The sequence below is a fragment of the Hoplias malabaricus genome, unplaced genomic scaffold, assembly GCF_029633855.1.
Source record: "Hoplias malabaricus isolate fHopMal1 unplaced genomic scaffold, fHopMal1.hap1 scaffold_52, whole genome shotgun sequence".
Taxonomy (NCBI): Eukaryota; Metazoa; Chordata; class Actinopteri; order Characiformes; family Erythrinidae; genus Hoplias; species Hoplias malabaricus.
In genome coordinates this window covers 150643-170485 of record NW_027100972.1, presented here as the reverse complement: position 1 = coordinate 170485, position 19843 = coordinate 150643, and the positions used below count along the sequence as shown (strand labels likewise).

At 46.5% G+C, this 19843-nt stretch overlaps 58 non-coding genes across 58 annotated transcripts; all 58 read right to left on the bottom strand.

Moving 5' to 3' along the window:
• Window positions 1-3: 3 nt before the first annotated feature.
• trnas-gcu (transfer RNA serine (anticodon GCU)) lies at window positions 4-74 on the bottom strand. The gene has a single exon. It is a non-coding gene; the product is annotated as a tRNA-Ser (tRNA).
• A 148-nt stretch (window positions 75-222) lies between these two features.
• trnag-gcc (transfer RNA glycine (anticodon GCC)) lies at window positions 223-293 on the bottom strand. Its single transcript has one exon. It is a non-coding gene; the product is annotated as a tRNA-Gly (tRNA).
• A 148-nt stretch (window positions 294-441) lies between these two features.
• Window positions 442-512, bottom strand: trnag-gcc (transfer RNA glycine (anticodon GCC)). Its single transcript has one exon. It is a non-coding gene; the product is annotated as a tRNA-Gly (tRNA).
• Window positions 513-660: 148 nt separating this feature from the next.
• Window positions 661-731, bottom strand: trnag-gcc (transfer RNA glycine (anticodon GCC)). Its single transcript has one exon. It is a non-coding gene; the product is annotated as a tRNA-Gly (tRNA).
• Window positions 732-879: 148 nt separating this feature from the next.
• trnag-gcc (transfer RNA glycine (anticodon GCC)) lies at window positions 880-950 on the bottom strand. The gene has a single exon. It is a non-coding gene; the product is annotated as a tRNA-Gly (tRNA).
• Window positions 951-1098: 148 nt separating this feature from the next.
• On the bottom strand, window positions 1099-1169 carry trnag-gcc (transfer RNA glycine (anticodon GCC)). The gene has a single exon. It is a non-coding gene; the product is annotated as a tRNA-Gly (tRNA).
• Window positions 1170-1967: 798 nt separating this feature from the next.
• On the bottom strand, window positions 1968-2038 carry trnag-gcc (transfer RNA glycine (anticodon GCC)). Its single transcript has one exon. It is a non-coding gene; the product is annotated as a tRNA-Gly (tRNA).
• Window positions 2039-2405: 367 nt separating this feature from the next.
• On the bottom strand, window positions 2406-2476 carry trnag-gcc (transfer RNA glycine (anticodon GCC)). Its single transcript has one exon. It is a non-coding gene; the product is annotated as a tRNA-Gly (tRNA).
• Window positions 2477-2624: 148 nt separating this feature from the next.
• Window positions 2625-2695, bottom strand: trnag-gcc (transfer RNA glycine (anticodon GCC)). Its single transcript has one exon. It is a non-coding gene; the product is annotated as a tRNA-Gly (tRNA).
• A 148-nt stretch (window positions 2696-2843) lies between these two features.
• trnag-gcc (transfer RNA glycine (anticodon GCC)) lies at window positions 2844-2914 on the bottom strand. Its single transcript has one exon. It is a non-coding gene; the product is annotated as a tRNA-Gly (tRNA).
• Window positions 2915-3062: 148 nt separating this feature from the next.
• trnag-gcc (transfer RNA glycine (anticodon GCC)) lies at window positions 3063-3133 on the bottom strand. Its single transcript has one exon. It is a non-coding gene; the product is annotated as a tRNA-Gly (tRNA).
• Window positions 3134-3281: 148 nt separating this feature from the next.
• On the bottom strand, window positions 3282-3352 carry trnag-gcc (transfer RNA glycine (anticodon GCC)). Its single transcript has one exon. It is a non-coding gene; the product is annotated as a tRNA-Gly (tRNA).
• Window positions 3353-4150: 798 nt separating this feature from the next.
• trnag-gcc (transfer RNA glycine (anticodon GCC)) lies at window positions 4151-4221 on the bottom strand. Its single transcript has one exon. It is a non-coding gene; the product is annotated as a tRNA-Gly (tRNA).
• A 367-nt stretch (window positions 4222-4588) lies between these two features.
• trnag-gcc (transfer RNA glycine (anticodon GCC)) lies at window positions 4589-4659 on the bottom strand. Its single transcript has one exon. It is a non-coding gene; the product is annotated as a tRNA-Gly (tRNA).
• Window positions 4660-4807: 148 nt separating this feature from the next.
• trnag-gcc (transfer RNA glycine (anticodon GCC)) lies at window positions 4808-4878 on the bottom strand. Its single transcript has one exon. It is a non-coding gene; the product is annotated as a tRNA-Gly (tRNA).
• A 148-nt stretch (window positions 4879-5026) lies between these two features.
• trnag-gcc (transfer RNA glycine (anticodon GCC)) lies at window positions 5027-5097 on the bottom strand. The gene has a single exon. It is a non-coding gene; the product is annotated as a tRNA-Gly (tRNA).
• A 148-nt stretch (window positions 5098-5245) lies between these two features.
• On the bottom strand, window positions 5246-5316 carry trnag-gcc (transfer RNA glycine (anticodon GCC)). The gene has a single exon. It is a non-coding gene; the product is annotated as a tRNA-Gly (tRNA).
• Window positions 5317-5676: 360 nt separating this feature from the next.
• On the bottom strand, window positions 5677-5747 carry trnag-gcc (transfer RNA glycine (anticodon GCC)). Its single transcript has one exon. It is a non-coding gene; the product is annotated as a tRNA-Gly (tRNA).
• A 367-nt stretch (window positions 5748-6114) lies between these two features.
• Window positions 6115-6185, bottom strand: trnag-ucc (transfer RNA glycine (anticodon UCC)). Its single transcript has one exon. It is a non-coding gene; the product is annotated as a tRNA-Gly (tRNA).
• A 367-nt stretch (window positions 6186-6552) lies between these two features.
• On the bottom strand, window positions 6553-6623 carry trnas-gcu (transfer RNA serine (anticodon GCU)). Its single transcript has one exon. It is a non-coding gene; the product is annotated as a tRNA-Ser (tRNA).
• A 148-nt stretch (window positions 6624-6771) lies between these two features.
• trnas-gcu (transfer RNA serine (anticodon GCU)) lies at window positions 6772-6842 on the bottom strand. The gene has a single exon. It is a non-coding gene; the product is annotated as a tRNA-Ser (tRNA).
• A 360-nt stretch (window positions 6843-7202) lies between these two features.
• trnas-gcu (transfer RNA serine (anticodon GCU)) lies at window positions 7203-7273 on the bottom strand. Its single transcript has one exon. It is a non-coding gene; the product is annotated as a tRNA-Ser (tRNA).
• Window positions 7274-7421: 148 nt separating this feature from the next.
• Window positions 7422-7492, bottom strand: trnag-gcc (transfer RNA glycine (anticodon GCC)). Its single transcript has one exon. It is a non-coding gene; the product is annotated as a tRNA-Gly (tRNA).
• A 148-nt stretch (window positions 7493-7640) lies between these two features.
• On the bottom strand, window positions 7641-7711 carry trnag-gcc (transfer RNA glycine (anticodon GCC)). The gene has a single exon. It is a non-coding gene; the product is annotated as a tRNA-Gly (tRNA).
• A 148-nt stretch (window positions 7712-7859) lies between these two features.
• trnag-gcc (transfer RNA glycine (anticodon GCC)) lies at window positions 7860-7930 on the bottom strand. Its single transcript has one exon. It is a non-coding gene; the product is annotated as a tRNA-Gly (tRNA).
• A 148-nt stretch (window positions 7931-8078) lies between these two features.
• Window positions 8079-8149, bottom strand: trnag-gcc (transfer RNA glycine (anticodon GCC)). The gene has a single exon. It is a non-coding gene; the product is annotated as a tRNA-Gly (tRNA).
• Window positions 8150-8297: 148 nt separating this feature from the next.
• Window positions 8298-8368, bottom strand: trnag-gcc (transfer RNA glycine (anticodon GCC)). The gene has a single exon. It is a non-coding gene; the product is annotated as a tRNA-Gly (tRNA).
• Window positions 8369-9166: 798 nt separating this feature from the next.
• trnag-gcc (transfer RNA glycine (anticodon GCC)) lies at window positions 9167-9237 on the bottom strand. Its single transcript has one exon. It is a non-coding gene; the product is annotated as a tRNA-Gly (tRNA).
• Window positions 9238-9604: 367 nt separating this feature from the next.
• trnag-gcc (transfer RNA glycine (anticodon GCC)) lies at window positions 9605-9675 on the bottom strand. The gene has a single exon. It is a non-coding gene; the product is annotated as a tRNA-Gly (tRNA).
• Window positions 9676-9823: 148 nt separating this feature from the next.
• trnag-gcc (transfer RNA glycine (anticodon GCC)) lies at window positions 9824-9894 on the bottom strand. The gene has a single exon. It is a non-coding gene; the product is annotated as a tRNA-Gly (tRNA).
• Window positions 9895-10042: 148 nt separating this feature from the next.
• trnag-gcc (transfer RNA glycine (anticodon GCC)) lies at window positions 10043-10113 on the bottom strand. The gene has a single exon. It is a non-coding gene; the product is annotated as a tRNA-Gly (tRNA).
• A 148-nt stretch (window positions 10114-10261) lies between these two features.
• trnag-gcc (transfer RNA glycine (anticodon GCC)) lies at window positions 10262-10332 on the bottom strand. Its single transcript has one exon. It is a non-coding gene; the product is annotated as a tRNA-Gly (tRNA).
• Window positions 10333-10692: 360 nt separating this feature from the next.
• trnag-gcc (transfer RNA glycine (anticodon GCC)) lies at window positions 10693-10763 on the bottom strand. Its single transcript has one exon. It is a non-coding gene; the product is annotated as a tRNA-Gly (tRNA).
• Window positions 10764-11130: 367 nt separating this feature from the next.
• trnag-gcc (transfer RNA glycine (anticodon GCC)) lies at window positions 11131-11201 on the bottom strand. The gene has a single exon. It is a non-coding gene; the product is annotated as a tRNA-Gly (tRNA).
• A 148-nt stretch (window positions 11202-11349) lies between these two features.
• On the bottom strand, window positions 11350-11420 carry trnag-gcc (transfer RNA glycine (anticodon GCC)). The gene has a single exon. It is a non-coding gene; the product is annotated as a tRNA-Gly (tRNA).
• A 360-nt stretch (window positions 11421-11780) lies between these two features.
• On the bottom strand, window positions 11781-11851 carry trnag-gcc (transfer RNA glycine (anticodon GCC)). The gene has a single exon. It is a non-coding gene; the product is annotated as a tRNA-Gly (tRNA).
• A 367-nt stretch (window positions 11852-12218) lies between these two features.
• trnag-gcc (transfer RNA glycine (anticodon GCC)) lies at window positions 12219-12289 on the bottom strand. Its single transcript has one exon. It is a non-coding gene; the product is annotated as a tRNA-Gly (tRNA).
• Window positions 12290-12437: 148 nt separating this feature from the next.
• Window positions 12438-12508, bottom strand: trnag-gcc (transfer RNA glycine (anticodon GCC)). Its single transcript has one exon. It is a non-coding gene; the product is annotated as a tRNA-Gly (tRNA).
• A 798-nt stretch (window positions 12509-13306) lies between these two features.
• trnag-gcc (transfer RNA glycine (anticodon GCC)) lies at window positions 13307-13377 on the bottom strand. Its single transcript has one exon. It is a non-coding gene; the product is annotated as a tRNA-Gly (tRNA).
• Window positions 13378-13744: 367 nt separating this feature from the next.
• trnag-gcc (transfer RNA glycine (anticodon GCC)) lies at window positions 13745-13815 on the bottom strand. The gene has a single exon. It is a non-coding gene; the product is annotated as a tRNA-Gly (tRNA).
• A 148-nt stretch (window positions 13816-13963) lies between these two features.
• On the bottom strand, window positions 13964-14034 carry trnag-gcc (transfer RNA glycine (anticodon GCC)). The gene has a single exon. It is a non-coding gene; the product is annotated as a tRNA-Gly (tRNA).
• A 148-nt stretch (window positions 14035-14182) lies between these two features.
• On the bottom strand, window positions 14183-14253 carry trnag-gcc (transfer RNA glycine (anticodon GCC)). Its single transcript has one exon. It is a non-coding gene; the product is annotated as a tRNA-Gly (tRNA).
• Window positions 14254-14401: 148 nt separating this feature from the next.
• Window positions 14402-14472, bottom strand: trnag-gcc (transfer RNA glycine (anticodon GCC)). The gene has a single exon. It is a non-coding gene; the product is annotated as a tRNA-Gly (tRNA).
• A 360-nt stretch (window positions 14473-14832) lies between these two features.
• trnag-gcc (transfer RNA glycine (anticodon GCC)) lies at window positions 14833-14903 on the bottom strand. Its single transcript has one exon. It is a non-coding gene; the product is annotated as a tRNA-Gly (tRNA).
• Window positions 14904-15270: 367 nt separating this feature from the next.
• On the bottom strand, window positions 15271-15341 carry trnag-ucc (transfer RNA glycine (anticodon UCC)). The gene has a single exon. It is a non-coding gene; the product is annotated as a tRNA-Gly (tRNA).
• Window positions 15342-15708: 367 nt separating this feature from the next.
• trnas-gcu (transfer RNA serine (anticodon GCU)) lies at window positions 15709-15779 on the bottom strand. Its single transcript has one exon. It is a non-coding gene; the product is annotated as a tRNA-Ser (tRNA).
• Window positions 15780-15927: 148 nt separating this feature from the next.
• trnas-gcu (transfer RNA serine (anticodon GCU)) lies at window positions 15928-15998 on the bottom strand. Its single transcript has one exon. It is a non-coding gene; the product is annotated as a tRNA-Ser (tRNA).
• A 360-nt stretch (window positions 15999-16358) lies between these two features.
• trnas-gcu (transfer RNA serine (anticodon GCU)) lies at window positions 16359-16429 on the bottom strand. Its single transcript has one exon. It is a non-coding gene; the product is annotated as a tRNA-Ser (tRNA).
• Window positions 16430-16577: 148 nt separating this feature from the next.
• trnag-gcc (transfer RNA glycine (anticodon GCC)) lies at window positions 16578-16648 on the bottom strand. Its single transcript has one exon. It is a non-coding gene; the product is annotated as a tRNA-Gly (tRNA).
• A 148-nt stretch (window positions 16649-16796) lies between these two features.
• Window positions 16797-16867, bottom strand: trnag-gcc (transfer RNA glycine (anticodon GCC)). Its single transcript has one exon. It is a non-coding gene; the product is annotated as a tRNA-Gly (tRNA).
• Window positions 16868-17015: 148 nt separating this feature from the next.
• On the bottom strand, window positions 17016-17086 carry trnag-gcc (transfer RNA glycine (anticodon GCC)). Its single transcript has one exon. It is a non-coding gene; the product is annotated as a tRNA-Gly (tRNA).
• A 148-nt stretch (window positions 17087-17234) lies between these two features.
• trnag-gcc (transfer RNA glycine (anticodon GCC)) lies at window positions 17235-17305 on the bottom strand. Its single transcript has one exon. It is a non-coding gene; the product is annotated as a tRNA-Gly (tRNA).
• A 148-nt stretch (window positions 17306-17453) lies between these two features.
• On the bottom strand, window positions 17454-17524 carry trnag-gcc (transfer RNA glycine (anticodon GCC)). Its single transcript has one exon. It is a non-coding gene; the product is annotated as a tRNA-Gly (tRNA).
• Window positions 17525-18322: 798 nt separating this feature from the next.
• trnag-gcc (transfer RNA glycine (anticodon GCC)) lies at window positions 18323-18393 on the bottom strand. The gene has a single exon. It is a non-coding gene; the product is annotated as a tRNA-Gly (tRNA).
• Window positions 18394-18760: 367 nt separating this feature from the next.
• Window positions 18761-18831, bottom strand: trnag-gcc (transfer RNA glycine (anticodon GCC)). The gene has a single exon. It is a non-coding gene; the product is annotated as a tRNA-Gly (tRNA).
• Window positions 18832-18979: 148 nt separating this feature from the next.
• trnag-gcc (transfer RNA glycine (anticodon GCC)) lies at window positions 18980-19050 on the bottom strand. Its single transcript has one exon. It is a non-coding gene; the product is annotated as a tRNA-Gly (tRNA).
• A 148-nt stretch (window positions 19051-19198) lies between these two features.
• trnag-gcc (transfer RNA glycine (anticodon GCC)) lies at window positions 19199-19269 on the bottom strand. Its single transcript has one exon. It is a non-coding gene; the product is annotated as a tRNA-Gly (tRNA).
• A 148-nt stretch (window positions 19270-19417) lies between these two features.
• trnag-gcc (transfer RNA glycine (anticodon GCC)) lies at window positions 19418-19488 on the bottom strand. Its single transcript has one exon. It is a non-coding gene; the product is annotated as a tRNA-Gly (tRNA).
• Between the last annotated feature and the right edge of the window lie 355 nt (window positions 19489-19843).

The following is a 19843-nucleotide window of genomic DNA, read 5'->3' as shown; positions in this document are numbered from 1 at the left end:
TTTTGCATTGGCCGGGAATCGAACCCGGGCCTCCCGCGTAGCAGGCGAGAATTCTACCACTGAACCAACAATGCTTGACCGAAAGCTGGAGTGAGCCTAAGCCACAATGACGAGAAAATATTTTGCGTGTATGACAGTAGAACACTGATTGATCCATACTCGTTCATGTAGCTAACGTAATTTGTGACTCTTCAATTTACACCTGGCTTAAAACTGCTGTTTTGCATTGGCCGGGAATCGAACCCGGGCCTCCCGCATGGCAGGCGAGAGTTCTACCACTGAACCACCAATGCTTGACCGAAAGCTGGAGTGAGCCTAAGCCACAATGACGAGCAAATATTTTGCGTGTATGACAGTAGAACACTGATTGATCAATACTCGTTCATGTAGCTAACGTAATTTGTGACTCTTCAATTTACACCTGGCTTAAAACTGCTGTTTTGCATTGGCCGGGAATCGAACCCGGGCCTCCCGCGTGGCAGGCGAGAATTCTACCACTGAACCACCAATGCTTGACCGAAAGCTGGAGTGAGCCTAAGCCACAATGACGAGCAAATATTTTGCGTGTATGACAGTAGAACACTGATTGATCAATACTCGTTCATGTAGCTAACGTAATTTGTGACTCTTCAATTTACACCTGGCTTAAAACTGCTGTTTTGCATTGGCCGGGAATCGAACCCGGGCCTCCCGCGTGGCAGGCGAGAATTCTACCACTGAACCACCAATGCTTGACCGAAAGCTGGAGTGAGCCTAAGCCACAATGACGAGCAAATATTTTGCGTGTATGACAGTAGAACACTGATTGATCAATACTCGTTCATGTAGCTAACGTAATTTGTGACTCTTCAATTTACACCTGGCTTAAAACTGCTGTTTTGCATTGGCCGGGAATCGAACCCGGGCCTCCCGCGTGGCAGGCGAGAATTCTACCACTGAACCACCAATGCTCGACCGAAAGCTGGAGTGAGCCTAAGCCACAATGACGAGCAAATATTTTGCGTGTATGACAGTAGAACACTGATTGATCAATACTCGTTCATGTAGCTAACGTAATTTGTGACTCTTCAATTTACACCTGGCTTAAAACTGCTGTTTTGCATTGGCCGGGAATCGAACCCGGGCCTCCCGCGTGGCAGGCGAGAATTCTACCACTGAACCACCAATGCTCGACCGAAAGCTGGAGTGAGCCTAAGCCACAATGACGAGCAAATATTTTGCGTGTATGACATTAGAACACTGATTGATCAATACTCGTTCATGTAGCTAACGTAATTTGTGACTCTTCAATTTACACCTGGCTTAAAACTGCTGTTTTGCATTGGCCGGGAATCGAACCCGGGCCTCCCGCGTGGCAGGCTAGAATTCTACCACTGAACCACCAATGCTTGACCAAAGTGAGCCTAGGCCAAAATAACGAGTAAATATTTTGCATGTATGACAGTAGAACACTGATTGATCCATACTCGTTCATGTAGCTAACGTAATTTGTGACTCTTAAATTTACACCTGGCTTAAAACTGCTGTTTTGCATTGGCCGGGAATCAAACCCGGGCCTCCCGCGTGGCAGGCGAGAATTCTACCACTGAACCACCAATGCTTGACCGAAAGCTGGAGTGAGCCTAAGCCACAATGACGAGCAAATATTTTGCGTGTATGACAGTAGAACACTGATTGATCAATACTCGTTCATGTAGCTAACGTAATTTGTGACTCTTCAATTTACACCTGGCTTAAAACTGCTGTTTTGCATTGGCCGGGAATCGAACCCGGGCCTCCCGCGTGGCAGGCTAGAATTCTACCACTGAACCACCAATGCTTGACTGAAAGCTGGAGTGAGCCTAAGCCACAATGACGAGTAAATATTTTGCATGTATGACAGTAGAACACTGATTGATCCATACTCGTTCATGCAGCTAACGTAATTTGTGACTCTTCAATTTACACCTGGCTTAAAATTGCTGTTTTGCATTGGCCGGGAATCGAACCCGGGCCTCCCGCGTGGCAGGCGAGAATTCTACCACTGAACCACCAATGCTTGACCGAAAGCTGGAGTGAGCCTAAGCCACAATGACGAGCAAATATTTTGCGTGTATGACAGTAGAACACTGATTGATCAATACTCGTTCATGTAGCTAACGTAATTTGTGACTCTTCAATTTACACCTGGCTTAAAACTGCTGTTTTGCATTGGCCGGGAATCGAACCCGGGCCTCCCGCGTGGCAGGCTAGAATTCTACCACTGAACCACCAATGCTTGACCGAAAGCTGGAGTGAGCCTAAGCCACAATGACGAGTAAATATTTTGCATGTATGACAGTAGAACACTGATTGATCCATACTCGTTCATGCAGCTAACGTAATTTGTGACTCTTCAATTTACACCTGGCTTAAAATTGCTGTTTTGCATTGGCCGGGAATCGAACCCGGGCCTCCCGCGTGGCAGGCGAGAATTCTACCACTGAACCACCAATGCTTGACCGAAAGCTGGAGTGAGCCTAAGCCACAATGACGAGCAAATATTTTGCGTGTATGACAGTAGAACACTGATTGATCAATACTCGTTCATGTAGCTAACGTAATTTGTGACTCTTCAATTTACACCTGGCTTAAAACTGCTGTTTTGCATTGGCCGGGAATCGAACCCGGGCCTCCCGCGTGGCAGGCGAGAATTCTACCACTGAACCACCAATGCTTGACCGAAAGCTGGAGTGAGCCTAAGCCACAATGACGAGCAAATATTTTGCGTGTATGACAGTAGAACACTGATTGATCAATACTCGTTCATGTAGCTAACGTAATTTGTGACTCTTCAATTTACACCTGGCTTAAAACTGCTGTTTTGCATTGGCCGGGAATCGAACCCGGGCCTCCCGCGTGGCAGGCGAGAATTCTACCACTGAACCACCAATGCTCGACCGAAAGCTGGAGTGAGCCTAAGCCACAATGACGAGCAAATATTTTGCGTGTATGACAGTAGAACACTGATTGATCAATACTCGTTCATGTAGCTAACGTAATTTGTGACTCTTCAATTTACACCTGGCTTAAAACTGCTGTTTTGCATTGGCCGGGAATCGAACCCGGGCCTCCCGCGTGGCAGGCGAGAATTCTACCACTGAACCACCAATGCTCGACCGAAAGCTGGAGTGAGCCTAAGCCACAATGACGAGCAAATATTTTGCGTGTATGACAGTAGAACACTGATTGATCAATACTCGTTCATGTAGCTAACGTAATTTGTGACTCTTCAATTTACACCTGGCTTAAAACTGCTGTTTTGCATTGGCCGGGAATCGAACCCGGGCCTCCCGCGTGGCAGGCGAGAATTCTACCACTGAACCACCAATGCTCGACCGAAAGCTGGAGTGAGCCTAAGCCACAATGACGAGCAAATATTTTGCGTGTATGACATTAGAACACTGATTGATCAATACTCGTTCATGTAGCTAACGTAATTTGTGACTCTTCAATTTACACCTGGCTTAAAACTGCTGTTTTGCATTGGCCGGGAATCGAACCCGGGCCTCCCGCGTGGCAGGCTAGAATTCTACCACTGAACCACCAATGCTTGACCAAAGTGAGCCTAGGCCAAAATAACGAGTAAATATTTTGCATGTATGACAGTAGAACACTGATTGATCCATACTCGTTCATGTAGCTAACGTAATTTGTGACTCTTAAATTTACACCTGGCTTAAAACTGCTGTTTTGCATTGGCCGGGAATCAAACCCGGGCCTCCCGCGTGGCAGGCGAGAATTCTACCACTGAACCACCAATGCTTGACCGAAAGCTGGAGTGAGCCTAAGCCACAATGACGAGCAAATATTTTGCGTGTATGACAGTAGAACACTGATTGATCAATACTCGTTCATGTAGCTAACGTAATTTGTGACTCTTCAATTTACACCTGGCTTAAAACTGCTGTTTTGCATTGGCCGGGAATCGAACCCGGGCCTCCCGCGTGGCAGGCTAGAATTCTACCACTGAACCACCAATGCTTGACTGAAAGCTGGAGTGAGCCTAAGCCACAATGACGAGTAAATATTTTGCATGTATGACAGTAGAACACTGATTGATCCATACTCGTTCATGCAGCTAACGTAATTTGTGACTCTTCAATTTACACCTGGCTTAAAATTGCTGTTTTGCATTGGCCGGGAATCGAACCCGGGCCTCCCGCGTGGCAGGCGAGAATTCTACCACTGAACCACCAATGCTTGACCGAAAGCTGGAGTGAGCCTAAGCCACAATGACGAGCAAATATTTTGCGTGTATGACAGTAGAACACTGATTGATCAATACTCGTTCATGTAGCTAACGTAATTTGTGACTCTTCAATTTACACCTGGCTTAAAACTGCTGTTTTGCATTGGCCGGGAATCGAACCCGGGCCTCCCGCGTGGCAGGCTAGAATTCTACCACTGAACCACCAATGCTTGACCGAAAGCTGGAGTGAGCCTAAGCCACAATGACGAGTAAATATTTTGCATGTATGACAGTAGAACACTGATTGATCCATACTCGTTCATGCAGCTAACGTAATTTGTGACTCTTCAATTTACACCTGGCTTAAAATTGCTGTTTTGCATTGGCCGGGAATCGAACCCGGGCCTCCCGCGTGGCAGGCGAGAATTCTACCACTGAACCACCAATGCTTGACCGAAAGCTGGAGTGAGCCTAAGCCACAATGACGAGCAAATATTTTGCGTGTATGACAGTAGAACACTGATTGATCAATACTCGTTCATGTAGCTAACGTAATTTGTGACTCTTCAATTTACACCTGGCTTAAAACTGCTGTTTTGCATTGGCCGGGAATCGAACCCGGGCCTCCCGCGTGGCAGGCGAGAATTCTACCACTGAACCACCAATGCTTGACCGAAAGCTGGAGTGAGCCTAAGCCACAATGACGAGCAAATATTTTGCGTGTATGACAGTAGAACACTGATTGATCAATACTCGTTCATGTAGCTAACGTAATTTGTGACTCTTCAATTTACACCTGGCTTAAAACTGCTGTTTTGCATTGGCCGGGAATCGAACCCGGGCCTCCCGCGTGGCAGGCGAGAATTCTACCACTGAACCACCAATGCTCGACCGAAAGCTGGAGTGAGCCTAAGCCACAATGACGAGCAAATATTTTGCGTGTATGACAGTAGAACACTGATTGATCAATACTCGTTCATGTAGCTAACGTAATTTGTGACTCTTCAATTTACACCTGGCTTAAAACTGCTGTTTTGCATTGGCCGGGAATCGAACCCGGGCCTCCCGCGTGGCAGGCGAGAATTCTACCACTGAACCACCAATGCTCGACCGAAAGCTGGAGTGAGCCTAAGCCACAATGACGAGCAAATATTTTGCGTGTATGACATTAGAACACTGATTGATCAATACTCGTTCATGTAGCTAACGTAATTTGTGACTCTTCAATTTACACCTGGCTTAAAACTGCTGTTTTGCATTGGCCGGGAATCGAACCAGGGCCTCCCGCGTGGCAGGCTAGAATTCTACCACTGAACCACCAATGCTTGACCAAAGTGAGCCTAGGCCAAAATAACGAGTAAATATTTTGCATGTATGACAGTAGAACACTGATTGATCCATACTCGTTCATGTAGCTAACGTAATTTGTGACTCTTAAATTTACACCTGGCTTAAAACTGCTGTTTTGCATTGGCCGGGAATCGAACCCGGGCCTCCCGCGTGGCAGGCGAGAATTCTACCACTGAACCACCAATGCTTGACCGAAAGCTGGAGTGAGCCTAAGCCACAATGACGAGCAAATATTTTGCGTGTATGACAGTAGAACACTGATTGATCAATACTCGTTCATGTAGCTAACGTAATTTGTGACTCTTCAATTTACACCTGGCTTAAAACTGCTGTTTTGCATTGGCCGGGAATCGAACCCGGGCCTCCCGCGTGGCAGGCGAGAATTCTACCACTGACCCACCAATGCTTGACCGAAAGCTGGAGTGAGCCTAAGCCACAATGACGAGCAAATATTTTGCGTGTATGACAGTAGAACACTGATTGATCAATACTCGTTCATGTAGCTAACGTAATTTGTGACTCTTCAATTTACACCTGGCTTAAAACTGCTGTTTTGCATTGGCCGGGAATCGAACCCGGGCCTCCCGCGTGGAAGGCGAGAATTCTACCACTGAACCACCAATGCTCGACCGAAAGCTGGAGTGAGCCTAAGCCACAATGACGAGCAAATATTTTGCGTGTATGACATTAGAACACTGATTGATCAATACTCGTTCATGTAGCTAACGTAATTTGTGACTCTTCAATTTACACCTGGCTTAAAACTGCTGTTTTGCATTGGCCGGGAATCGAACCCGGGCCTCCCGCGTGGCAGGCTAGAATTCTACCACTGAACCACCAATGCTTGACCGAAAGCTGGAGTGAGCCTAAGCCACAATGACGAGCAAATAATTTGCATGTATGAGAGAAGAACACTGATTGATCAATACTCGTTCATGTAGCTAACGTAATTTGTGACTCTTCAATTTACACCTGGCTTAAAACTGCTGTTTTGCATTGGCCGGGAATCGAACCCGGGCCTCCCGCGTAGCAGGCGAGAATTCTACCACTGAACCACCAATGCTTGACCGAAAGCTGGAGTGAGCCTAAGCCACAATGACGAGCAAATATTTTGCGTGTATGACAGTAGAACACTGATTGATCCATACTCGTTCATGTAGCTAACGTAATTTGTGACTCTTCAATTTACACCTGGCTTAAAACTGCTGTTTTGCATTGGCCGGGAATCGAACCCGGGCCTCCCGCGTAGCAGGCGAGAATTCTACCACTGAACCACCAATGCTTGACCAAAGTGAGCCTAGGCCAAAATAACGAGTAAATATTTTGCATGTATGACAGTAGAACACTGATTGATCCATACTCGTTCATGTAGCTAACGTAATTTGTGACTCTTAAATTTACACCTGGCTTAAAACTGCTGTTTTGCGTTGGCCGGGAATCGAACCCGGGCCTCCCGCGTGGCAGGCGAGAATTCTACCACTGAACCACCAATGCTTGACCGAAAGCTGGAGTGAGCCTAAGCCACAATGACGAGCAAATAATTTGCATGTATGAGAGAAGAACACTGATTGATCAATACTCGTTCATGTAGCTAACGTAATTTGTGACTCTTCAATTTACACCTGGCTTAAAACTGCTGTTTTGCATTGGCCGGGAATCGAACCCGGGCCTCCCGCGTAGCAGGCGAGAATTCTACCACTGAACCAACAATGCTTGACCGAAAGCTGGAGTGAGCCTAAGCCACAATGACGAGAAAATATTTTGCGTGTATGACAGTAGAACACTGATTGATCCATACTCGTTCATGTAGCTAACGTAATTTGTGACTCTTCAATTTACACCTGGCTTAAAACTGCTGTTTTGCATTGGCCGGGAATCGAACCCGGGCCTCCCGCATGGCAGGCGAGAGTTCTACCACTGAACCACCAATGCTTGACCGAAAGCTGGAGTGAGCCTAAGCCACAATGACGAGCAAATATTTTGCGTGTATGACAGTAGAACACTGATTGATCAATACTCGTTCATGTAGCTAACGTAATTTGTGACTCTTCAATTTACACCTGGCTTAAAACTGCTGTTTTGCATTGGCCGGGAATCGAACCCGGGCCTCCCGCGTGGCAGGCGAGAATTCTACCACTGAACCACCAATGCTTGACCGAAAGCTGGAGTGAGCCTAAGCCACAATGACGAGCAAATATTTTGCGTGTATGACAGTAGAACACTGATTGATCAATACTCGTTCATGTAGCTAACGTAATTTGTGACTCTTCAATTTACACCTGGCTTAAAACTGCTGTTTTGCATTGGCCGGGAATCGAACCCGGGCCTCCCGCGTGGCAGGCGAGAATTCTACCACTGAACCACCAATGCTTGACCGAAAGCTGGAGTGAGCCTAAGCCACAATGACGAGCAAATATTTTGCGTGTATGACAGTAGAACACTGATTGATCAATACTCGTTCATGTAGCTAACGTAATTTGTGACTCTTCAATTTACACCTGGCTTAAAACTGCTGTTTTGCATTGGCCGGGAATCGAACCCGGGCCTCCCGCGTGGCAGGCGAGAATTCTACCACTGAACCACCAATGCTCGACCGAAAGCTGGAGTGAGCCTAAGCCACAATGACGAGCAAATATTTTGCGTGTATGACAGTAGAACACTGATTGATCAATACTCGTTCATGTAGCTAACGTAATTTGTGACTCTTCAATTTACACCTGGCTTAAAACTGCTGTTTTGCATTGGCCGGGAATCGAACCCGGGCCTCCCGCGTGGCAGGCGAGAATTCTACCACTGAACCACCAATGCTCGACCGAAAGCTGGAGTGAGCCTAAGCCACAATGACGAGCAAATATTTTGCGTGTATGACATTAGAACACTGATTGATCAATACTCGTTCATGTAGCTAACGTAATTTGTGACTCTTCAATTTACACCTGGCTTAAAACTGCTGTTTTGCATTGGCCGGGAATCGAACCCGGGCCTCCCGCGTGGCAGGCTAGAATTCTACCACTGAACCACCAATGCTTGACCAAAGTGAGCCTAGGCCAAAATAACGAGTAAATATTTTGCATGTATGACAGTAGAACACTGATTGATCCATACTCGTTCATGTAGCTAACGTAATTTGTGACTCTTAAATTTACACCTGGCTTAAAACTGCTGTTTTGCATTGGCCGGGAATCAAACCCGGGCCTCCCGCGTGGCAGGCGAGAATTCTACCACTGAACCACCAATGCTTGACCGAAAGCTGGAGTGAGCCTAAGCCACAATGACGAGCAAATATTTTGCGTGTATGACAGTAGAACACTGATTGATCAATACTCGTTCATGTAGCTAACGTAATTTGTGACTCTTCAATTTACACCTGGCTTAAAACTGCTGTTTTGCATTGGCCGGGAATCGAACCCGGGCCTCCCGCGTGGCAGGCTAGAATTCTACCACTGAACCACCAATGCTTGACTGAAAGCTGGAGTGAGCCTAAGCCACAATGACGAGTAAATATTTTGCATGTATGACAGTAGAACACTGATTGATCCATACTCGTTCATGCAGCTAACGTAATTTGTGACTCTTCAATTTACACCTGGCTTAAAATTGCTGTTTTGCATTGGCCGGGAATCGAACCCGGGCCTCCCGCGTGGCAGGCGAGAATTCTACCACTGAACCACCAATGCTTGACCGAAAGCTGGAGTGAGCCTAAGCCACAATGACGAGCAAATATTTTGCGTGTATGACAGTAGAACACTGATTGATCAATACTCATTCATGTAGCTAACGTAATTTGTGACTCTTCAATTTACACCTGGCTTAAAACTGCTGTTTTGCATTGGCCGGGAATCGAACCCGGGCCTCCCGCGTGGCAGGCTAGAATTCTACCACTGAACCACCAATGCTTGACCGAAAGCTGGAGTGAGCCTAAGCCACAATGACGAGTAAATATTTTGCATGTATGACAGTAGAACACTGATTGATCCATACTCGTTCATGCAGCTAACGTAATTTGTGACTCTTCAATTTACACCTGGCTTAAAATTGCTGTTTTGCATTGGCCGGGAATCGAACCCGGGCCTCCCGCGTGGCAGGCGAGAATTCTACCACTGAACCACCAATGCTTGACCGAAAGCTGGAGTGAGCCTAAGCCACAATGACGAGCAAATATTTTGCGTGTATGACAGTAGAACACTGATTGATCAATACTCGTTCATGTAGCTAACGTAATTTGTGACTCTTCAATTTACACCTGGCTTAAAACTGCTGTTTTGCATTGGCCGGGAATCGAACCCGGGCCTCCCGCGTGGCAGGCGAGAATTCTACCACTGAACCACCAATGCTTGACCGAAAGCTGGAGTGAGCCTAAGCCACAATGACGAGCAAATATTTTGCGTGTATGACAGTAGAACACTGATTGATCAATACTCGTTCATGTAGCTAACGTAATTTGTGACTCTTCAATTTACACCTGGCTTAAAACTGCTGTTTTGCATTGGCCGGGAATCGAACCCGGGCCTCCCGCGTGGCAGGCGAGAATTCTACCACTGAACCACCAATGCTCGACCGAAAGCTGGAGTGAGCCTAAGCCACAATGACGAGCAAATATTTTGCGTGTATGACAGTAGAACACTGATTGATCAATACTCGTTCATGTAGCTAACGTAATTTGTGACTCTTCAATTTACACCTGGCTTAAAACTGCTGTTTTGCATTGGCCGGGAATCGAACCCGGGCCTCCCGCGTGGCAGGCGAGAATTCTACCACTGAACCACCAATGCTCGACCGAAAGCTGGAGTGAGCCTAAGCCACAATGACGAGCAAATATTTTGCGTGTATGACATTAGAACACTGATTGATCAATACTCGTTCATGTAGCTAACGTAATTTGTGACTCTTCAATTTACACCTGGCTTAAAACTGCTGTTTTGCATTGGCCGGGAATCGAACCAGGGCCTCCCGCGTGGCAGGCTAGAATTCTACCACTGAACCACCAATGCTTGACCAAAGTGAGCCTAGGCCAAAATAACGAGTAAATATTTTGCATGTATGACAGTAGAACACTGATTGATCCATACTCGTTCATGTAGCTAACGTAATTTGTGACTCTTAAATTTACACCTGGCTTAAAACTGCTGTTTTGCATTGGCCGGGAATCGAACCCGGGCCTCCCGCGTGGCAGGCGAGAATTCTACCACTGAACCACCAATGCTTGACCGAAAGCTGGAGTGAGCCTAAGCCACAATGACGAGCAAATATTTTGCGTGTATGACAGTAGAACACTGGTTGATCAATACTCGTTCATGTAGCTAACGTAATTTGTGACTCTTCAATTTACACCTGGCTTAAAACTGCTGTTTTGCATTGGCCGGGAATCGAACCCGGGCCTCCCGCGTGGCAGGCGAGAATTCTACCACTGACCCACCAATGCTTGACCGAAAGCTGGAGTGAGCCTAAGCCACAATGACGAGCAAATATTTTGCGTGTATGACAGTAGAACACTGATTGATCAATACTCGTTCATGTAGCTAACGTAATTTGTGACTCTTCAATTTACACCTGGCTTAAAACTGCTGTTTTGCATTGGCCGGGAATCGAACCCGGGCCTCCCGCGTGGCAGGCGAGAATTCTACCACTGAACCACCAATGCTCGACCGAAAGCTGGAGTGAGCCTAAGCCACAATGACGAGCAAATATTTTGCGTGTATGACAGTAGAACACTGATTGATCAATACTCGTTCATGTAGCTAACGTAATTTGTGACTCTTCAATTTACACCTGGCTTAAAACTGCTGTTTTGCATTGGCCGGGAATCGAACCCGGGCCTCCCGCGTGGCAGGCGAGAATTCTACCACTGAACCACCAATGCTCGACCGAAAGCTGGAGTGAGCCTAAGCCACAATGACGAGCAAATATTTTGCGTGTATGACATTAGAACACTGATTGATCAATACTCGTTCATGTAGCTAACGTAATTTGTGACTCTTCAATTTACACCTGGCTTAAAACTGCTGTTTTGCATTGGCCGGGAATCGAACCCGGGCCTCCCGCGTGGCAGGCTAGAATTCTACCACTGAACCACCAATGCTTGACCAAAGTGAGCCTAGGCCAAAATAACGAGTAAATATTTTGCATGTATGACAGTAGAACACTGATTGATCCATACTCGTTCATGTAGCTAACGTAATTTGTGACTCTTAAATTTACACCTGGCTTAAAACTGCTGTTTTGCATTGGCCGGGAATCGAACCCGGGCCTCCCGCGTGGCAGGCGAGAATTCTACCACTGAACCACCAATGCTTGACCGAAAGCTGGAGTGAGCCTAAGCCACAATGACGAGCAAATATTTTGCGTGTATGACAGTAGAACACTGGTTGATCAATACTCGTTCATGTAGCTAACGTAATTTGTGACTCTTCAATTTACACCTGGCTTAAAACTGCTGTTTTGCATTGGCCGGGAATCGAACCCGGGCCTCCCGCGTGGCAGGCGAGAATTCTACCACTGACCCACCAATGCTTGACCGAAAGCTGGAGTGAGCCTAAGCCACAATGACGAGCAAATATTTTGCGTGTATGACAGTAGAACACTGATTGATCAATACTCGTTCATGTAGCTAACGTAATTTGTGACTCTTCAATTTACACCTGGCTTAAAACTGCTGTTTTGCATTGGCCGGGAATCGAACCCGGGCCTCCCGCGTGGCAGGCGAGAATTCTACCACTGAACCACCAATGCTCGACCGAAAGCTGGAGTGAGCCTAAGCCACAATGACGAGCAAATATTTTGCGTGTATGACAGTAGAACACTGATTGATCAATACTCGTTCATGTAGCTAACGTAATTTGTGACTCTTCAATTTACACCTGGCTTAAAACTGCTGTTTTGCATTGGCCGGGAATCGAACCCGGGCCTCCCGCGTGGCAGGCGAGAATTCTACCACTGAACCACCAATGCTCGACCGAAAGCTGGAGTGAGCCTAAGCCACAATGACGAGCAAATATTTTGCGTGTATGACATTAGAACACTGATTGATCAATACTCGTTCATGTAGCTAACGTAATTTGTGACTCTTCAATTTACACCTGGCTTAAAACTGCTGTTTTGCATTGGCCGGGAATCGAACCCGGGCCTCCCGCGTGGCAGGCTAGAATTCTACCACTGAACCACCAATGCTTGACCAAAGTGAGCCTAGGCCAAAATAACGAGTAAATATTTTGCATGTATGACAGTAGAACACTGATTGATCCATACTCGTTCATGTAGCTAACGTAATTTGTGACTCTTAAATTTACACCTGGCTTAAAACTGCTGTTTTGCATTGGCCGGGAATCAAACCCGGGCCTCCCGCGTGGCAGGCGAGAATTCTACCACTGAACCACCAATGCTTGACCGAAAGCTGGAGTGAGCCTAAGCCACAATGACGAGCAAATATTTTGCGTGTATGACAGTAGAACACTGATTGATCAATACTCGTTCATGTAGCTAACGTAATTTGTGACTCTTCAATTTACACCTGGCTTAAAACTGCTGTTTTGCATTGGCCGGGAATCGAACCCGGGCCTCCCGCGTGGCAGGCTAGAATTCTACCACTGAACCACCAATGCTTGACTGAAAGCTGGAGTGAGCCTAAGCCACAATGACGAGTAAATATTTTGCATGTATGACAGTAGAACACTGATTGATCCATACTCGTTCATGCAGCTAACGTAATTTGTGACTCTTCAATTTACACCTGGCTTAAAATTGCTGTTTTGCATTGGCCGGGAATCGAACCCGGGCCTCCCGCGTGGCAGGCGAGAATTCTACCACTGAACCACCAATGCTTGACCGAAAGCTGGAGTGAGCCTAAGCCACAATGACGAGCAAATATTTTGCGTGTATGACAGTAGAACACTGATTGATCAATACTCGTTCATGTAGCTAACGTAATTTGTGACTCTTCAATTTACACCTGGCTTAAAACTGCTGTTTTGCATTGGCCGGGAATCGAACCCGGGCCTCCCGCGTGGCAGGCTAGAATTCTACCACTGAACCACCAATGCTTGACCGAAAGCTGGAGTGAGCCTAAGCCACAATGACGAGTAAATATTTTGCATGTATGACAGTAGAACACTGATTGATCCATACTCGTTCATGCAGCTAACGTAATTTGTGACTCTTCAATTTACACCTGGCTTAAAATTGCTGTTTTGCATTGGCCGGGAATCGAACCCGGGCCTCCCGCGTGGCAGGCGAGAATTCTACCACTGAACCACCAATGCTTGACCGAAAGCTGGAGTGAGCCTAAGCCACAATGACGAGCAAATATTTTGCGTGTATGACAGTAGAACACTGATTGATCAATACTCGTTCATGTAGCTAACGTAATTTGTGACTCTTCAATTTACACCTGGCTTAAAACTGCTGTTTTGCATTGGCCGGGAATCGAACCCGGGCCTCCCGCGTGGCAGGCGAGAATTCTACCACTGAACCACCAATGCTTGACCGAAAGCTGGAGTGAGCCTAAGCCACAATGACGAGCAAATATTTTGCGTGTATGACAGTAGAACACTGATTGATCAATACTCGTTCATGTAGCTAACGTAATTTGTGACTCTTCAATTTACACCTGGCTTAAAACTGCTGTTTTGCATTGGCCGGGAATCGAACCCGGGCCTCCCGCGTGGCAGGCGAGAATTCTACCACTGAACCACCAATGCTCGACCGAAAGCTGGAGTGAGCCTAAGCCACAATGACGAGCAAATATTTTGCGTGTATGACAGTAGAACACTGATTGATCAATACTCGTTCATGTAGCTAACGTAATTTGTGACTCTTCAATTTACACCTGGCTTAAAACTGCTGTTTTGCATTGGCCGGGAATCGAACCCGGGCCTCCCGCGTGGCAGGCGAGAATTCTACCACTGAACCACCAATGCTCGACCGAAAGCTGGAGTGAGCCTAAGCCACAATGACGAGCAAATATTTTGCGTGTATGACATTAGAACACTGATTGATCAATACTCGTTCATGTAGCTAACGTAATTTGTGACTCTTCAATTTACACCTGGCTTAAAACTGCTGTTTTGCATTGGCCGGGAATCGAACCAGGGCCTCCCGCGTGGCAGGCTAGAATTCTACCACTGAACCACCAATGCTTGACCAAAGTGAGCCTAGGCCAAAATAACGAGTAAATATTTTGCATGTATGACAGTAGAACACTGATTGATCCATACTCGTTCATGTAGCTAACGTAATTTGTGACTCTTAAATTTACACCTGGCTTAAAACTGCTGTTTTGCATTGGCCGGGAATCGAACCCGGGCCTCCCGCGTGGCAGGCGAGAATTCTACCACTGAACCACCAATGCTTGACCGAAAGCTGGAGTGAGCCTAAGCCACAATGACGAGCAAATATTTTGCGTGTATGACAGTAGAACACTGATTGATCAATACTCGTTCATGTAGCTAACGTAATTTGTGACTCTTCAATTTACACCTGGCTTAAAACTGCTGTTTTGCATTGGCCGGGAATCGAACCCGGGCCTCCCGCGTGGCAGGCGAGAATTCTACCACTGACCCACCAATGCTTGACCGAAAGCTGGAGTGAGCCTAAGCCACAATGACGAGCAAATATTTTGCGTGTATGACAGTAGAACACTGATTGATCAATACTCGTTCATGTAGCTAACGTAATTTGTGACTCTTCAATTTACACCTGGCTTAAAACTGCTGTTTTGCATTGGCCGGGAATCGAACCCGGGCCTCCCGCGTGGAAGGCGAGAATTCTACCACTGAACCACCAATGCTCGACCGAAAGCTGGAGTGAGCCTAAGCCACAATGACGAGCAAATATTTTGCGTGTATGACATTAGAACACTGATTGATCAATACTCGTTCATGTAGCTAACGTAATTTGTGACTCTTCAATTTACACCTGGCTTAAAACTGCTGTTTTGCATTGGCCGGGAATCGAACCCGGGCCTCCCGCGTGGCAGGCTAGAATTCTACCACTGAACCACCAATGCTTGACCGAAAGCTGGAGTGAGCCTAAGCCACAATGACGAGCAAATAATTTGCATGTATGAGAGAAGAACACTGATTGATCAATACTCGTTCATGTAGCTAACGTAATTTGTGACTCTTCAATTTACACCTGGCTTAAAACTGCTGTTTTGCATTGGCCGGGAATCGAACCCGGGCCTCCCGCGTAGCAGGCGAGAATTCTACCACTGAACCACCAATGCTTGACCGAAAGCTGGAGTGAGCCTAAGCCACAATGACGAGCAAATATTTTGCGTGTATGACAGTAGAACACTGATTGATCCATACTCGTTCATGTAGCTAACGTAATTTGTGACTCTTCAATTTACACCTGGCTTAAAACTGCTGTTTTGCATTGGCCGGGAATCGAACCCGGGCCTCCCGCGTAGCAGGCGAGAATTCTACCACTGAACCACCAATGCTTGACCAAAGTGAGCCTAGGCCAAAATAACGAGTAAATATTTTGCATGTATGACAGTAGAACACTGATTGATCCATACTCGTTCATGTAGCTAACGTAATTTGTGACTCTTAAATTTACACCTGGCTTAAAACTGCTGTTTTGCGTTGGCCGGGAATCGAACCCGGGCCTCCCGCGTGGCAGGCGAGAATTCTACCACTGAACCACCAATGCTTGACCGAAAGCTGGAGTGAGCCTAAGCCACAATGACGAGCAAATAATTTGCATGTATGAGAGAAGAACACTGATTGATCAATACTCGTTCATGTAGCTAACGTAATTTGTGACTCTTCAATTTACACCTGGCTTAAAACTGCTGTTTTGCATTGGCCGGGAATCGAACCCGGGCCTCCCGCGTAGCAGGCGAGAATTCTACCACTGAACCAACAATGTTTGACCGAAAGCTGGAGTGAGCCTAAGCCACAATGACGAGAAAATATTTTGCGTGTATGACAGTAGAACACTGATTGATCCATACTCGTTCATGTAGCTAACGTAATTTGTGACTCTTCAATTTACACCTGGCTTAAAACTGCTGTTTTGCATTGGCCGGGAATCGAACCCGGGCCTCCCGCATGGCAGGCGAGAGTTCTACCACTGAACCACCAATGCTTGACCGAAAGCTGGAGTGAGCCTAAGCCACAATGACGAGCAAATATTTTGCGTGTATGACAGTAGAACACTGATTGATCAATACTCGTTCATGTAGCTAACGTAATTTGTGACTCTTCAATTTACACCTGGCTTAAAACTGCTGTTTTGCATTGGCCGGGAATCGAACCCGGGCCTCCCGCGTGGCAGGCGAGAATTCTACCACTGAACCACCAATGCTTGACCGAAAGCTGGAGTGAGCCTAAGCCACAATGACGAGCAAATATTTTGCGTGTATGACAGTAGAACACTGATTGATCAATACTCGTTCATGTAGCTAACGTAATTTGTGACTCTTCAATTTACACCTGGCTTAAAACTGCTGTTTTGCATTGGCCGGGAATCGAACCCGGGCCTCCCGCGTGGCAGGCGAGAATTCTACCACTGAACCACCAATGCTTGACCGAAAGCTGGAGTGAGCCTAAGCCACAATGACGAGCAAATATTTTGCGTGTATGACAGTAGAACACTGATTGATCAATACTCGTTCATGTAGCTAACGTAATTTGTGACTCTTCAATTTACACCTGGCTTAAAACTGCTGTTTTGCATTGGCCGGGAATCGAACCCGGGCCTCCCGCGTGGCAGGCGAGAATTCTACCACTGAACCACCAATGCTCGACCGAAAGCTGGAGTGAGCCTAAGCCACAATGACGAGCAAATATTTTGCGTGTATGACAGTAGAACACTGATTGATCAATACTCGTTCATGTAGCTAACGTAATTTGTGACTCTTCAATTTACACCTGGCTTAAAACTGCTGTTTTGCATTGGCCGGGAATCGAACCCGGGCCTCCCGCGTGGCAGGCGAGAATTCTACCACTGAACCACCAATGCTCGACCGAAAGCTGGAGTGAGCCTAAGCCACAATGACGAGCAAATATTTTGCGTGTATGACATTAGAACACTGATTGATCAATACTCGTTCATGTAGCTAACGTAATTTGTGACTCTTCAATTTACACCTGGCTTAAAACTGCTGTTTTGCATTGGCCGGGAATCGAACCCGGGCCTCCCGCGTGGCAGGCTAGAATTCTACCACTGAACCACCAATGCTTGACCAAAGTGAGCCTAGGCCAAAATAACGAGTAAATATTTTGCATGTATGACAGTAGAACACTGATTGATCCATACTCGTTCATGTAGCTAACGTAATTTGTGACTCTTAAATTTACACCTGGCTTAAAACTGCTGTTTTGCATTGGCCGGGAATCAAACCCGGGCCTCCCGCGTGGCAGGCGAGAATTCTACCACTGAACCACCAATGCTTGACCGAAAGCTGGAGTGAGCCTAAGCCACAATGACGAGCAAATATTTTGCGTGTATGACAGTAGAACACTGATTGATCAATACTCGTTCATGTAGCTAACGTAATTTGTGACTCTTCAATTTACACCTGGCTTAAAACTGCTGTTTTGCATTGGCCGGGAATCGAACCCGGGCCTCCCGCGTGGCAGGCTAGAATTCTACCACTGAACCACCAATGCTTGACTGAAAGCTGGAGTGAGCCTAAGCCACAATGACGAGTAAATATTTTGCATGTATGACAGTAGAACACTGATTGATCCATACTCGTTCATGCAGCTAACGTAATTTGTGACTCTTCAATTTACACCTGGCTTAAAATTGCTGTTTTGCATTGGCCGGGAATCGAACCCGGGCCTCCCGCGTGGCAGGCGAGAATTCTACCACTGAACCACCAATGCTTGACCGAAAGCTGGAGTGAGCCTAAGCCACAATGACGAGCAAATATTTTGCGTGTATGACAGTAGAACACTGATTGATCAATACTCGTTCATGTAGCTAACGTAATTTGTGACTCTTCAATTTACACCTGGCTTAAAACTGCTGTTTTGCATTGGCCGGGAATCGAACCCGGGCCTCCCGCGTGGCAGGCTAGAATTCTACCACTGAACCACCAATGCTTGACCGAAAGCTGGAGTGAGCCTAAGCCACAATGACGAGTAAATATTTTGCATGTATGACAGTAGAACACTGATTGATCCATACTCGTTCATGCAGCTAACGTAATTTGTGACTCTTCAATTTACACCTGGCTTAAAATTGCTGTTTTGCATTGGCCGGGAATCGAACCCGGGCCTCCCGCGTGGCAGGCGAGAATTCTACCACTGAACCACCAATGCTTGACCGAAAGCTGGAGTGAGCCTAAGCCACAATGACGAGCAAATATTTTGCGTGTATGACAGTAGAACACTGATTGATCAATACTCGTTCATGTAGCTAACGTAATTTGTGACTCTTCAATTTACACCTGGCTTAAAACTGCTGTTTTGCATTGGCCGGGAATCGAACCCGGGCCTCCCGCGTGGCAGGCGAGAATTCTACCACTGAACCACCAATGCTTGACCGAAAGCTGGAGTGAGCCTAAGCCACAATGACGAGCAAATATTTTGCGTGTATGACAGTAGAACACTGATTGATCAATACTCGTTCATGTAGCTAACGTAATTTGTGACTCTTCAATTTACACCTGGCTTAAAACTGCTGTTTTGCATTGGCCGGGAATCGAACCCGGGCCTCCCGCGTGGCAGGCGAGAATTCTACCACTGAACCACCAATGCTCGACCGAAAGCTGGAGTGAGCCTAAGCCACAATGACGAGCAAATATTTTGCGTGTATGACAGTAGAACACTGATTGATCAATACTCGTTCATGTAGCTAACGTAATTTGTGACTCTTCAATTTACACCTGGCTTAAAACTGCTGTTTTGCATTGGCCGGGAATCGAACCCGGGCCTCCCGCGTGGCAGGCGAGAATTCTACCACTGAACCACCAATGCTCGACCGAAAGCTGGAGTGAGCCTAAGCCACAATGACGAGCAAATATTTTGCGTGTATGACATTAGAACACTGATTGATCAATACTCGTTCATGTAGCTAACGTAATTTGTGACTCTTCAATTTACACCTGGCTTAAAACTGCTGTTTTGCATTGGCCGGGAATCGAACCAGGGCCTCCCGCGTGGCAGGCTAGAATTCTACCACTGAACCACCAATGCTTGACCAAAGTGAGCCTAGGCCAAAATAACGAGTAAATATTTTGCATGTATGACAGTAGAACACTGATTGATCCATACTCGTTCATGTAGCTAACGTAATTTGTGACTCTTAAATTTACACCTGGCTTAAAACTGC